The sequence below is a fragment of the Larus michahellis genome, chromosome 9, assembly GCF_964199755.1.
Source record: "Larus michahellis chromosome 9, bLarMic1.1, whole genome shotgun sequence".
Lineage (NCBI taxonomy): Eukaryota > Metazoa > Chordata > Aves > Charadriiformes > Laridae > Larus > Larus michahellis.
In genome coordinates, this window is record NC_133904.1 from 49,777,182 (window position 1) to 49,792,233 (window position 15,052).

Consider the following 15,052-nt stretch of genomic DNA (forward strand, 5'->3'; position numbering starts at 1 on the left):
GATAGATCTAGTTTTGGTGTCTTGTAGTGAAACTGGAAGTCCCCTGTGTTTTCCCTTCCTCATGTCAAAAAATCCCAGTTGTTCGTGTTCTGTGTTTTGTAGAAGTGGCTGCATTTCATTAAAATTTGTATGAGCAGTGTAGATGGGGGGAAAAAAGATTGGCAGAGCAGGAATTACCTTCTTTCTTCTCTTCTTGTTCCATGCGTGCCACTGATTGTGCTACACTCGAGTCAAGACAGTGCGAGGCATTGCAATGATTTATGTCCGTGCCTGTTTTTTATACCCCAGTCTAGTTCTGCTGTGATTTATGTTGCTCGTGGGACACAAGTCTTGTGGCTGAAGGGACACTGAAGGTAACCGTTCCTTCTGTAAGCCTTTGGCCCTCTGAAGTTTGTCCTGTGCCTCTGCCGTATGTGTTATGAGTCCCCCATTTTTGGCTGGCTGAACAGTTCTGTGTTAGCTGCTTACTGTGAGGGGATTCTTCTTTCTCTCTCCTACCCCCTCTGGATCCTTCTTTTAACGTTCGCTACCTTTATCTTTAGGATTCCTCTTAATTATAAGTTCTGAAATGGACTTCTGATTAACAATCACCTATGAAGGCCATTAAAAAAATGCCAGAATTGTCCTTGAACTCTTGTCTGTCCCTTTTCTGCTCTGATGGGACTGAATTCCTAATTATAAAGAAGTAGGGAAAATGAACTGTTCTGTCCTTCTAGAATCCTGTTTGACAGTCCGATTATCAAGAAAAAAGGACCGTCCTGGTGCAGTCCCAGAGGAGGAGGATTAACAACCCTGGAAGCAATGAAAGAAGACTCATACTGATGCGTAGAAGACAGATGCCTGTGTAGTTCAAGTTCATCTTGGCAGACTCATGCTGAAAATGCCAATCTGACAATTTTAATGCTGGCAGGAAAAGAAATGTATGAGGGGGCTGGGTAAGTGATGGCTCGTCCCGGCTGGATGTGAACAGCCCCCCTCGTGCCCAGGGTGGCTCTGCTGCGAGTGCGTATCAAGGTGACAAAGGACACCACCGGAGAGATGATGCTTTGTTCATTTTGAACTGTTGCTGCTCAGTGGTGAGAGGGGTGTGGGCTGAGATGGTTTTGCCCCAAGCAACAAGGTGTATCTACTGGGAGGACACAGATGTAGCCGTAAACTCGCGAGCACGGGTGCTGATGGTGGGGCAGCTGCAGCAGCAGAGAGCTGGGCGCAGGCTGCCGAGTTCACTTAGGAAGGGAGGTGGATACAGCGGGAGAAAGCTGGTGCTGGAAAATCCTTTAGTCTCAGCTGTTTGTTGAAATTCGTCTCCTTTGAACATCCATCTCTCAGCAATTCGGTCGTAGGTTTGGTCTTCCTGGTCACAAAAGAGGTGTAAATGGTGTAAATGTTTGTCCTTCACTCTTCTTCGATCGCATGCATTAGGGCGGTGCACAGTGTCTGGGACTTGCCACCATGCAGCGCTCTTATATGTGATTGCCTGGGTACCAATATGTCACTTTATTAGAGTATTTTTTTAGTGTTGTAACATTTGGATGTGGCCTCTGTGGAAATTCCTCCCAGGCTTAATGTCTGTCAGTCCAGAATCCTTGGCAGGATTTCAGGAGGGATTACGCCCTATGGGAAAGTGTCAGTATTTCATCTCGCAAAGGGCTGAGGAAGGGAAAGCAGCGCGTTCCTTTCTGTCCAGTTCAAAACAAGATGACGCAGAATTTCTTCTGCTTTCTACATTGGGAATACGGACTCCCGTCGTCTTTGCTGTACAGTACGGATATGGCCAAGTTAGAAATTCTCCGTGGGTTTGGTACGCTGCCAACAGGTTCTGCCAGGCGCCCAGGTGAAAGAAGGGAAATGGTGCTTTTTAACACCGTGTCTTGGACTGCTCTGAATGAAGTAAATAAAAGGCACTTCTGGAATGGATTCTTCCTGCTGAAAATTAAAGGAAGGGGTGCTGCAAAGAGTGAAACGGGGAGAGCCTTGCAGAGAAAAAAAGGCTGTAGGAATGCTTTCTCGGAGCAAATGTGTCAGCGAAGTCCCCCCATCACCTCCTGCCACCACCCCAGGCACTCCCTCTGCATCCTGGGGGATCCTCTGCATCCCAGACACTGTCTGCCTCATCCATCAGCTGAAGGAGTAGCTGTGAAGCCAGGACAGATGTGACTGTACAGAGGAACAAAGGAGCCCAGAAGAGAAAACGAACCTCATCACGCGCAGGCCTTGGGGAGCGAACAACAAGGTAGTGAACAGCGTTGTCTGGTTTTTACCACGTAGCTTAGACCTTGCCCTTGCTGGGCTCGGTGGATGCTATCACAAGGCTAACGGCAAAGAGTAGGCTGGGACTGTACAATGAATTCCCCTCTGGAGAAGAAACGCTGCGGGTTATTAGGATTTTTATATCTTTTTTTATGACTGGCGCACCCTGACCATTTTATGGAGTGGAAGGGGATTAAAAGCTAAGCAAAAGGTGGGATAGTTTTGTTGTGTTTCATATTTAATTCAAGCTAGGCGATCTGCACGGGGGTGTTGGATACCAGCTGGATGCAGCAGAGCTGGAAACCCAGGCGCTTCTATCAAGAAAGTTTCTGTGCTGGTGGTAAAAGAGAGGAAGGCTGGGACAAGGCTGCCAGTAGTTTTGCTTTGGCGGCTTCAATCTGGGTTATTTCTTCCACAGAAAGCGTCCATCAAGGCACTTCTGAGCAAAAACATTTTGACTGAATAAAATTAGCCAAATGTCTGCTGGTTGGAAAACACTGAAAAACTTACGATGTGTGTATGTGTTTGAGGAAAGCTTTGTCACTCTTAGTGTGTTTGAAGTCCCGGTTCGTCTCCCGAGTCTAATGGGAATGTGGTTTGCATGGGGGAGAAAGAAAGAGTATCCCAAAGGAGGAGACCTGCAAGAGGCAGTGGGCCAGGCTCCGGTATCTGTTGCTCTGTCTAGATGTCATCAGTGGCGACGGCGGCTCGTTTGTGACACCGCTGGCACAATTCACTCCAGAGGTGGCGGGTTCTGGCAAAAGCGCGTGCAGGATAATGGCATTCTGTCTCCCCGGATAACATCAGGCTTTGAAATTGAGGACAGGGTTTCAGCAGCTGAGTAAAACCAGCTTTTTGATGGTTTTTATTAAAGGAACAGCGTAGTCCCTTTCCAATGTAGCTTTCTGAAGCTGGAAAGTGTTTCCTTCCTCTTTTCCCCTTTTGTTTTGCTCTGAACACATAAACATCCATAAAGGCACCCTCTCTCTGCTCTGCACAAATACCATGAGCTTGAAGGGTTGCCCGGGCAGACAAAATTCTTGGCAGATGTTATCATAATCTTTTCAACGTGGTTGTTGTTAACACAACCTGCTTTTACAGGCTTCGCATCTTGTTCTGAGCTGTTTTTCTTGCCCTATCATGGTCCGTTACATTTTTCTTCTGCTTTACACTAGTTGCATGCACTTACTTTTGCAAAGCTGACTTCCGTCAAAGAATTTATCAATGCAGCTACTTGATGTTTCACAAATCACAGACATTATGGGGAAATCTGGGAAATACAGCACCCCTGCTAGGCAAGCTCTGCCTCAAAAGGCAGTGTGAAGCATAATAAATACAATTCATTCTCCTCTTTCTCGAAAGATTCTCTTCATTAAGGTACTGATCTTTGCTAATTTCTCCTGTAGCTACTCAGCGCAGGTTTGCCTGTATTGATTTTTGTCTGCAGATCACTTCTGCTCTTGCACACTTTGAACTCATCTTGACATGGTTTGTTGCCTCCGGATATATTGCAGGACACTGCAAGCCAGTGAGTCTCCAAAGTCAATTTTTTTTGCATTTGAACTTCCTAGGTCTCCTTTTATCATGAGACTGACAGGCAGGGGCAGCTTCTCGCTGAGATATTTTGTAAACCTCTTGCTGATTTCTTCCCAGGTGTTATAATGAAGCATCTGTGAACCCGTAATTTCTGGGATCTGCAGCTGGACTGGCCTGTAGATGACAGCCAAAAAAAATCCGTCCATATAGAACGGGAATTTGAATTGTCTGCTGTGGGTCAGCTCTCTTCTCAGGTATAAGTCTAAAATAAGGCTCATACGGAGCAGAGCAGAGTGCATTCCTCAGTGTCTGTGGCAAGCTTTGCTGATATACTGAGATGAATTAATTTTTAATGCCATCAACAGAGCTGCAGGAAGTCATGCGAATCTCCCTGACTGTCTTCATATGGGAGCTTTTGGCTTTGATTTGGGGTTACGTAGTCCTGCAACAGAGGGCTCGGAGTACAGGAGGACAAAACTACGCAGAAACTAGTAATTAGTGATCTCGGTTATATGGGAGCTGTGTCAGGCGGTGTGGGACAGAGGGACCGCGCTGCCTGCCCTGCCCCACAGGGAGCACGGGGTGGAGGAGTCATCACTTGGGTGCCGCCAAGTCTCCATCACTCTAAATTGCAGAAAACTTGGAGTCACAGGATTTACATTCAATTCTGTTGCCTCCATGTCAAAGTGATTAACAGAAACGGCTAAGGACTGACTTGGAGAGGTGGTTAAAATTGCTCAACGTGCATCATTTGCCTCGAGGGCAAGCTGGGAGGGTACGGCGAGGGAGTAAAGAACTGGGAGGATATGAAGACAAAGGAGAGACAGGCTGTTCATGGAGGAGGCACAGGGGTCAGCGAATAAAGTAAAGAGCAGGAGAGCAGACAAAGTATGATCTGTTCCCAGCACTGAAGCTGATTTCTGGATTGATCTTGAACAAGTTAGTTACTTTATTTGGCTGTCACACTTCTTGCACAGTGCTGGGAACTTGATTTCTTGTTGCCGCTGAACAATTTTTAGGTGGAGTCCCGAAGCCACATTGTTGTCAGAGCACATACAGTTGGATGGCTGCTGCTGTGTTGTCTCCTTCAATTCTAATACAAGAATTTAATTAAGAGTCTTTTCTCTGTACATTAAATATTACCCTTTCTGCGGAAAAAAATAGTTATGGTGGTAATACATCTGTGAGATGCTTTGAGTTCTGTGGATGAAAAAGTGTTTGTATATGCTAGCATCATGTTTTAGAATTGCTGGAATGTTTAAAGATACGGTCTGAGATGATTGTTTCATACATGGCAAACACGAGGCATTGTAGTAAACTGTGTATCTAGATACGCTGCTGCTAAATCTAAGACTACAGCTCTTGTGGCAATTACATGGCCTGGGGTTACAGCACGGAGTAGTAGGTAAATGAAGGGTTGAAAGTTAAATACAAGGTGAAAATGCAAACTCATGAGATCCATTAGACAGGGATCATCTCCCTGACAAGGTGCTGATGCTGGAAAGCAACGGTGAGTGCACTTGACATCACCATGGAAGAGAATAATCTTGTGATACGCAACAGCATAATAATTGAAATAAGAATCCTTTCCTGTTGGCTTGGTAAGGCTTGAAGAAGGACAGCAAATGCAGAACGTTTGTTCCCCGTTCCTCTCAGGCTTGTGTTTCAGTGCACAACGTGCAGGGTTGTTGAACTCTGCCTAGCTGGCATCCCCCTGCTTTAGAGAAATCAACGTTCAGAGAACGAGCCAGAGAAGGAAAGCAGGTGTACGTGCATTGTACAAGCCATTACAGTTATCAATCAACATTCAGAAAAACCCTCAAGAATATCCCAGAGCCCTGGCAAGGTTAACTGACTGCTTGAAGCTCTTGCTACGGACTTCCCAGGAGAGAATGATTTTTATGGACTAAAATCGGCAGTTGCACGTCACCTGTTTGTGTGACTGTCAAGTGAGCACAGTTCTCTCTTGAACCTGAATTTTCTAAGGTGGCCAAGCTGGAACAGAACTGGTGAAGGTCCGTGTTTGCAGCAGGGCTCCGTGGGACTGCCGGGTTGTTTAAGGTGTCTTGAACGGGGACAGCAAAGTGCAAGGAGAGATGCTGCGCGAGGCCGAGCAGCAGTAAGTGGTATTTTTGGCAGCAGGTGGATTCAAAATCTTTTCAGTCATTGTAGATAGAGTAGTCAAAGGTGGTCACAGACATGTCAAAATATTAAATATCTGATTATTTCACATTCAGATGGGGTTTGAAACTGTACTTCACAAAAGCAATCTAAAATAATATTATCCTGTAACTCAAATGCCAGCACTACGGAGCCAGCTGACTTCTACCCCAGGGTCTGATGCATCGCTGTGTTTTGCATCATGTGTTCCACCGTATCAGACACCTAGGGGCACATCTGTGAAAATAATTGATCACATCTGAGTCTCGTAACAGGAGGATGAGGTCATGCTTAGGTATAAGCGGAAGCAATCAAGGAATCTGGAAATACCGCACTCAATCTTTCAGTGATTCAGTAGTTTCTGAGATGGTTTGCACACTCCAAGAATGATCTCCAGGGTCCCTCCTCTAAAAGTCAGTCTCTTGTGCTTGATGTTCTGTATGAACAGCTCATATCTGAACAGTGTCTTCACCTGAGGGTTTAATTAAAAAGCATTTGCAGCCTCCCCACGTCAGGCAGTTCAGTGTTCTCCAAGGGGCTGATAGACGTGTGTGTGCGTGTCTGTGTACGAACAGAGACCATCTAGGTGAGGCCACCTGCATTTCCATCTGAAAACCTAAGACTGTCTTGGAGCTGCAGCATTTTCTTTGTTCCCAGTTCTTCAAATGACCGCATTCATCCTGGGCACAGCAATCTTAATACGAACCGATTTTGGGGAGCGAAGTGGTGCCAATTTCAGGACAGAAGTATATTCCCACCGCTGAAAAGTAGGTGAGCACGTAAAGTTTTCAGTAGGACTTACTTTTTTTACAGCCGTAAGGTGGTTCTGTGTACTTCAGACATCTTAGTGCTGTCTATGCAAGTGGTGAGTCAAATATTGAGGTATTTTAGAGGGATTTATGTACAGAAGCTCGGGGGTCTTTCCTGTATTTGAAGCTTACCCTGTAGTCTCTGCTGGATCACGAGCAGGGCTGAGCCCAGGGGCTCCCAGCACCATGCTGAGCTGCTAACGGAAGCCCCAGGGCTGGTGGTGTTATTGTGCTGGAGACAAATGTTTTCTCAAGAATATCTAAATCTTACAGTGTGATGCTTTTTTGTTAGCTATAACCTGCTAACAGTAGAAGAAAGTAGAAGAAAGCTTGTCGGAATTATTTGTGTCGTCTTGTTCTGCTAAAGATGTTACAAAATACAACCAAGGGAAGCTAGACTTCTCATCGCTGGTTGTCTACTTTTAAAGATGTTTAAGCCATAAATTATGCAGCGCATGTAGTTTGCTACAAAGGGAGTAAAGGCGCGCGCTGAGGTTGATGAGCTGCTCAGCAGCACTGTACCTAGAGCGAAGGAGTCAGGACGGGGCTTGCCCGGGGAAGCAGAAGGGAAGGGAGAGAAGAGGAGCATGGATGCAATGCCAGGCTTTCCTGAGGACGGGAATGGGGAGGAGGAAGTTTAAGGATGTCTGTTACCAGTTACGATGACATATAATTTCTTTTTTATTTTTTGCTGCCAGGATCAGGATGAATAAATAGCTTGAGTAATTAGTTTAAAGAAACGGGATCGATAACTGGTTAAGCAGACAATTTTATTCTTGTTTCAAAGCACAGATTTAGTTTTGACTGCTTCTGGAAGGTCTTTACCAATTAGGCTGTGCTTAGTGATGCCGATAGTGCACTTTTGTATGTTTTTGCTGTTGGTTTTTTTTAACCCCTGTTCATTTGGCATGCTTTTTCTCATTTCATATATAGGAGGAGGAGAATGGCAGCCACAGAAGAAATTCTACTTTTGAGCATACTGCTTAAGGATACGGATCAGGAAGACAATGGACTGCAGGGGATTTAGAGTGGATATTGAGATTTCTGTAGTACTTTAAACTTAACCAGTCCATCAGGGCTCGCTGACTATTCTCTCCACATGAAATGGCAAGTTATAATGCTCATCAAAACGCCTCTGTACTGCTGCTTATTGGTCCTTCCTCCTCCTCCACCGTCAGACTGCAAAGGGCTGAAAGTAGTTGCCTAAGGCTACGGATACAATTGATTACAGGGTTGTAATTAGGAGTCTTAGCCTGCTGGTCATTCTTTTGGTCTCTCTTATCTTGATTTTTCAGGCTAAGACCCCATCTGAGGTGCTCTTCAGAAAATCCAGGTCAAGTTTTTAAAGTCTTAGAAATCTGGGAAAGTTAATGTCTAGTCCCAGATTTGGTATTTAAATCCATTTCTTATCACATCGGCATCAAACCAAGAAGATGCACCACACTGAGACCATTCAAGACCTGAAACACGGTAAAGAATCTGATAAAGGAGGGATCCTATTATCTTAAAGAGATTCCTTTTAAATTCTACATTGCATATTTTGCATTTGTATTCAGTGTGTAGTGAAGCCCGAAGCATGCTCTGCTGGTGAGACATGTAACTGTTCCTTTACTTTAGCATCTCAGGCCTTTCACATCTTAACTCATGGAAAGTAGGTTTTCCTACTGCATTTCAAGAAAAGAGCATATTTCTTATCACAGGTGGAATGCTAATATGGCATTTACAGCAATCTGCCATAAGCTTCTAGCAAGGCAAGAAAACACTGTATGTATTCTCAATTTTTTGTAATCTTTTTCTTTTTTTTTTTCTTTCTTTTTGGAAGAGTAGAAACTTGTTACTTTACTTTCCAACTTCAAGCAATATTCCCTGTGCACACGTTTTATGAATCATTATATTCTTTGGACTGTTTTAAGGGGACGCAGTGTGCTTCCAGACTTAACTGCCCTAAACTCTTGTCTCCTTTCCTTTTTAAGGTACCTGAAGCTGAAAACATTTCTGCGTGGTGCCTGCTCCTCCGTACAACGTGGCATGTCTGCCTGTTCATGCAGAGGAGGGGAGCAGGAGAAACAGGTAACAGATGTACAGTATTTCTTACACTACTATTAATACACTACAAGAAAAGGTACGGTGAAAAGGAGGTAGAGGGTGGAAAGGAGAGGGAAAACACGTTTAAGAACAACTCCAGCTGATTTGACCTCCTGTGTGTTTACTTAGTGTTCAACACAGGGAGAGTGAAAATAGAAGCTTGTATTTCCACCAAGGATTTTCCCTCTATAGGAAGGATATTTTGATTCATTCCGCGTGCCAGGATCCGGGACTGTCAGCCCGAGCAGAGATGCTTACGAGGGCAGGCAGATGACGCTGGCATCTCCTTTCAGACCCAGACACGCCTGCTGCTCGTTTGTGGCGGGCAGGCAGAGAAATCTTCCTCTGCGCGCCGGCTTTATGACAGAGCTTGGTGTTGTGTAAGGCTGGAGAGAGACGTTTGAAAACAAAGTGCCCCCCAGGGGAGCTGGTGCTGCCGAACCATCGGAGATGAGTTGGCGGGGGGGCCAGCCCCCGGAACAACGAGATGGAAAATGAGCTCTGACGGGTTGGATGGAATATTGCAGGGCCAACCGCGCCAGATACCGGCCTTGGTATTGGGTGTGTGGAGAGGTTTGAGCTGCAATGGCTTGTGTGGGGAGAAATGCTCATTCCACGGTAGGATGGAAGCAACAACCTCCTTGAGAAGAAGTCCTTGAGGGTCTTCTCTGAAGGCTGGATCCAGGAGGACATGTTCTTGTGAAGCAGGGATTGATAGTCAGTGCTTCTAGTGAGTGTGACAGTATGAGGGAGGGGAGCCATGGGACGAGGGGGAAGGGTTTTACACTGAAAGAGGGGAGATTGAGATGAGATCTGGGGAAGAAACTCTTTGCTGTGAGGGGGGTGAGCCCCTGGCCCAGGTTGCCCGGAGAAGCTGTGGCTGCCCCATCCCTGGAAGGGTTCAAGGCCAGGTTGGACGGGGCTTGGAGCAACCTGGGCTGGTGGGAGGTGTCCCTGCCCAGGGCAGGGGGTGGGAATGAGGTGATGTTTAAGATCCCTTCCCACCCAAACCATTCTATGATTCTGTGATTCTATCAACAGGTAGAGAGCAGCTCATGGGCAGCGTGCTAGAGCCCTAGTGATGTCAAAGAGAGTTAAAAATCCACAAAATTGAGCGACCGTGATGGCCTACTCTGAAACCATAGCAACAGGAATGGAAAGTCCCTAAAACAAAAAGCCCATAAACATAAATAATCCAATCCTGGATCTGGCCGTTGTTCCAAGTGGAGCCCCAACAGAATAGCAAGTTAAATAGTAACCTAGTGGTAGCTGACAGGATGAAAGTATAACCTCTAGTTACCTTAGATAATTTTAATACTGAAAATCACACCTCTAGGAGGAGATTTTACACGTAAATGTAAGACCACCTTAGTGCAATGATCCAGACAGAAACTGGGACGTGCACAAATGAGGTTTTGTTTTATAATTACAAGTGACCAATCAGCTATTTTGATATGATTTTCCTTCGTTACCTTTTTGTGTAAAAGACCCTGTGTGTTTCCTAACATGGCTCTCTCAGATGCCCAGCAGCCTGTTCTGCAGAATTGAAATAAAGACAAATATCTTGACTCAGTGTGTTGATCGGCTTCCGCACACCGGGTGAAGAACCCTTATTTTTAGGGACAGCACTGGCTTTTCAGTGTTGGGGCTGCAAGTCCAAGGTCCAGCTCATTTGGGAGATCCCGTTCCAGCCTCAGTCCACATCAGTTCCTGAATCCTGCCAAATGGACACACCTGGCTTTCTGCGTGCAAGATCTTTGCTCCTGGAATAAATTGCATAGTCCAAATAGGGACTAAAATGGAACTGCAGAGCTCTGGGGTGGCTCAAGAAGTGGACAGGCAAAGACAGGAGTTGTGTGGATGGAAGCGCGCTGCCCAGTGAGTGTTTGGGCGGGGGATTACAGCGTAGCTAACGCTGTAAATCTGGATAAAGTGCGTTGGCAGAACTGTGTTTTGACAGGAGCTCTCCATATCTGAGACCATAAAGGAGAACTGGAAGGAAATGGTTCTGAAATGGTAAACTACTGACAGACCTGTGTGACGAGAAATATCTGTCAGCTTTTCCATGCAGACTAGATTTAGTCACCTAAACAATAACTTTGCTAGGAAATTTATAACAAGCCTACTCCAGTGGAAAACTGAGCCCTAATTGCTGTGCTAGTGTATTCCTCACTCAGGATTTAGGAAAAGATTTCCAACGCCCCCACCAAGTCTGTTCCAAAATTGAGAGGAATTTAAATACGTCACCCAAATGCAGCTTGGTTCCAAGGAAAGAAGTGGTTAGATGGCCAAGCGTGGTGGCTGTACCCAGTACTCCCCATAGCTGCCCAGTGGCCAGAGGAAATCTGGTGTATGGGTCCAGTATGGCTGTGGTCTGTGCTGTTATCAGAGAGGAGGCGGAGGGAAAGCGGGGCTTAAGAAATCCTTTTGTTCCCTTTGCTGAAGACTGCTGCCTATGAGCAGGCTAGAAAAATAAATTCGAGGTTGGAGTTGGTGCCACGATTGAGTACTTCTTGACCGCAGTGGGTATGGACGTGCTCTGAGGGGGAATAAAGGAAAATGGGTGACTTTGCTGTGCTCTCCTGGTGGGAAAATGAAGGATATGGGAAAGGTACCGCTGCACTTCCACAGCACCAGTGCAGCTTGTAGTCCAAATCTGGATATATCAAGACCTAGGTAAAGGATTAGGAGCGTTATTTTCAATGGCTTCTACCCCACTCAGCCTTTCTGACAGTCGTCTTCAACTTGAGCTTCATGAAGTTGTTGTGACACTTCCCCAAGAGAAATTCAATTTACAGCGAGCTCTTAGTGTTTTGTGATGGTGGCTGCGAGTACGTCTTGTACTTCTCTCTTTTCTCAAGTGCTGTGAAGACAGATTTGGTTCATCTTCACCATTCCTGGAATTGCCTGATTATTCACACCAGCTTCTAGCCTCAAAATAATTTATAAGTTCTTATGTATCCTTCTCTCAACAGTCTCTACATTGATTAATCAACCTTTTGAAGTTGATTAATAGTTTTACAGAGACCAGGTAAAATAACTGCATGGAAACCAGCTCTTATTCCCACATCCAAGTTCCTAACTGCGGACAGTGACCTTGGGTTCCTCCCTTTCTATACGACATGTGAAATCCGTACTGCTCTCCCTGGGAAAATACCAGGTTCAAAGCAACTCTTGCTTTCCTTGCCATGGATTCAGACCCCTCAGGAGAAATGGATACGCTCGATTATTCTTCCTCTCTAAATTTCCAATAAGTTTTTAGAAAAAAACAACTCTGCAGATAATCTTGAAATTAGTCTTTTCAGCCTTTCTTTGTGTTATTCATGATGCGGGTAAAGTAAAGGCCCTGTAATGACTAATACGGACTTTGTCTTTAAAAGCAAAATCTTTGAAAATTAGTACTCGAATCTGAAACTCTCGTTTGTCCAGGACTTTCTTGGCAGATCTAAGCACACATTGCAGCCTGTTAAAGTCTACGTAGGTTTTCAGCTAAAGGAAACATTTCATGTGGGCATAAAGAGAGATTTTTCTGGCTTTTTAAAGCTGTTTTCCTGAAAGAAAATATATTCAATTGTCTGTCCGTCTTCCCTCAGAAGGTGTCATTGTATTTTACATTAAAAAAAAAAAAAAAGCCTTGCAGTGCCTTGTGAAAAAGAGCTGATGCTTATCTCGCAGATGGAGAATGGGAAGTAGAAGTAATAAAAGTGAAAGTGATTTACCAGAACTAATGAAGAAAATCCATGATGGAGTTGAGATTAGAATCTTAATCTGTTTCCTTCTCTACACCTTACTCTAGATTTAGGTCAGCTCTCGCTGGGCTGAAACTGTGGTCACTGAAAGCAGCAAACCCTTCCAGGAACTTCAAATGCAACAACATTTTTCCCCAATTATGGCTGAAATAGTAATATAGAAGTTTATAATGGTCCTTTTGCTGTACAGCCAGTGTGGGCCACCGCTGGTTCACAGGCTGGTTTAGGATTTCTCCATGGCATTTGTCTTAATATCGTTTTCATCGCATTGTGTTGAATTAAGGAGACACATTACACAGACTGAAAACGCGACAGAAGCAGGAGAGACAAAAAGCAGGTCTCTTCTGCGGGCTGTAAGCAAAAACCCTTCATCTTTGTGATGGTACAAATGTTGGGTGTTACATTTTACTGGCCGTACAACGATTGCTGTGGTAGAGGTAAAGGGGAAGAAGAATGCCCTCTGTTCCCTGATTTGTCTCGGAGTTTGGTGCTGATGTAGGAGGGAGCTGAAAATCCCACTGCAGCCAAGCGTCTGGCTCCACCAGAGAGAGAGTTTGTGTCTGCAGGGCGGCAGAGCCTGCTCTGGGCAGCAGCGCTTCCGAGGCGGATTTAAAGACCATCACAGAAAGCAACTTTAATCCTTGCTCTCGGTGCACAGTCACAAGGAGAGTTTTTAGGATGATAAGGGCATAAAAAGGAATATGAGCGCAGAGAGAAAGAGGGAGCTGTGTCTCGATTCCAGGGGTTAGCCTGGAATTAATTCCTCGCTAGTAGTAGCAGTAATCAAACCAAACATTTTCCAGAGTATATTGATGTAAACTGTTTGTTTTCCCTGCAGTGGCTGTTTGGAGGAGGCTGTGGAACGGTCTTCCGGAGCTGCAGAGTCAACGGCACGTGTTCTGCCCCTTTGGGAAAAGCCGAATTTGATGTTGGTGGACCCCCTCCCTGGCCAAGCAGCGCCGTGTACAACTAAGAAAGCAAAATGGGAAAAAATTGGAGAGGAACTCCCTTAATTGGGATACCGCATAGAAAAGTCTGCAGTCTGTGCAGTTCACAACAGCTTTTCTTTAAAACTTACCTTAATATTTCATCCATCTTATCCATATAGTTCCTGCAGGTAACAGTCAGGAGTTACGGGTTCAGCTGTCATGAAAATCACTTAATAGTTTTGTGGCACAAATTCTTTTATCGATAGGTATTATGATGCCGGGGACTATTTGTGGGTCTGAGGTTTGGCATTGCCAAGAGAGAAAGTGAGGCAATCCAATATGGGTGTGCGAGACTTCTCTAGAGAGATTTGGGCTGCGTGAAGGGAGAACAGCAGGGAAGTGGCAGAGCATCGAGGGGGGCAAACCGCAGAACATCAAGACGAAAGCCTGTAGATTTGTAGAGGCAATAGAAGAGAGGAGGAGGAAAAGCAGAAGGCAAGCGTCTATGGAAGCAAATGAAATACCGGGTCTGATAAAAGCCCGAAAAGGCTGGCAGAGCTCGATTGGTATCAGGAGGAAGAAGGAGTTAATAGCACTTGCTGCAGCACTTACTCTGCTGTTGGCCTCTCGTGTGCCGCTCGTACCGCCGCTTTGTCCATGTCAGTCTTCAAAATACGCAGAGAAAGTTCCAGCGCAGCCTCCAGTGATTTAGTCTGTTTCTCTGTGTCTTTGTTTCTGGCTCTGAATTCTCCAGGGGGACCAGAGGGCAGCGAAGGGCTTAAACAACAACTTTTTTTAAAAAAAAACCCTTTCTCTTCATCGAAATACATCGTCTTTTCCAGCATTAGTCTGAAGTCTCATTTAGTAGAGGAAACTTTGCATTTAATCCACAGGCCTATTAGGGAAGCAGCGCAGCAGGAAACTAGTTAGACTGTTGAGTAGAAAATAGGCTTGCTAATAAACCTCTTGTTCTCATTACAGTCCCAAGATGCTGAACATTTTTTGTTTTAATAAACAGAAGTTGGTGATTCTTTTTTTCTCTTAAACGAATACCTTGCAGCCTTGTTCAAAGGCAAGAAAATGGGCTATTTCAGACAGAATTGTACATTTCTTGTATACAACTCATCCCTTTGCCTGACACATACAATCACAAAGAAAACAAAAACTTGGCTTTTTTCTATCAGTGTAACGTTATTGTCTGGAATGTCTTGGGATGGCATAAATAAAAGGAGGACAAGGCCCTGGAGATTCTCTTTCACTCATCATTTTGTCCTTTCATCTCACCAGTCCTTGTTTTAGATATATGTCTGTCGAGAGCCAAATTTCAGTTTGTTCTTTATGCCTGTTGGTTTTGGGAGACCTATTTCTATGAGTGTCTCTGTCGCTCTTTGTGCTTTCCTTAGGAGCTGAGAAACACCGGCTCGGCGATCCCTCTTTCAGAGCTGCCGCGAAAGGGCTGAAGTGCAGAGAGTAAAACACCTAAGAAAATTGCATGGAGCTTTTTCTGAGATGCAATATCAAGGCAAAGCGGTAA

At 45.0% G+C, this 15,052-nt stretch overlaps 1 long non-coding RNA gene across 1 annotated transcript in view; it reads left to right on the forward strand.

Annotated features, from left to right (window-relative positions):
* Window positions 1-14,773, forward strand: part of LOC141748381 (uncharacterized) — a 34,182-nt gene extending 19,409 nt beyond the window's left edge. The window contains exons 6-9 of the long non-coding RNA XR_012588974.1: window positions 6,604-6,717; window positions 7,689-7,862; window positions 8,729-8,825; window positions 13,428-14,773. This is a non-coding gene — a long non-coding RNA (uncharacterized LOC141748381). The remainder of the gene's footprint in view (window positions 1-6,603; window positions 6,718-7,688; window positions 7,863-8,728; window positions 8,826-13,427) is intronic.
* The last annotated feature ends 279 nt before the right edge of the window (window positions 14,774-15,052 follow it).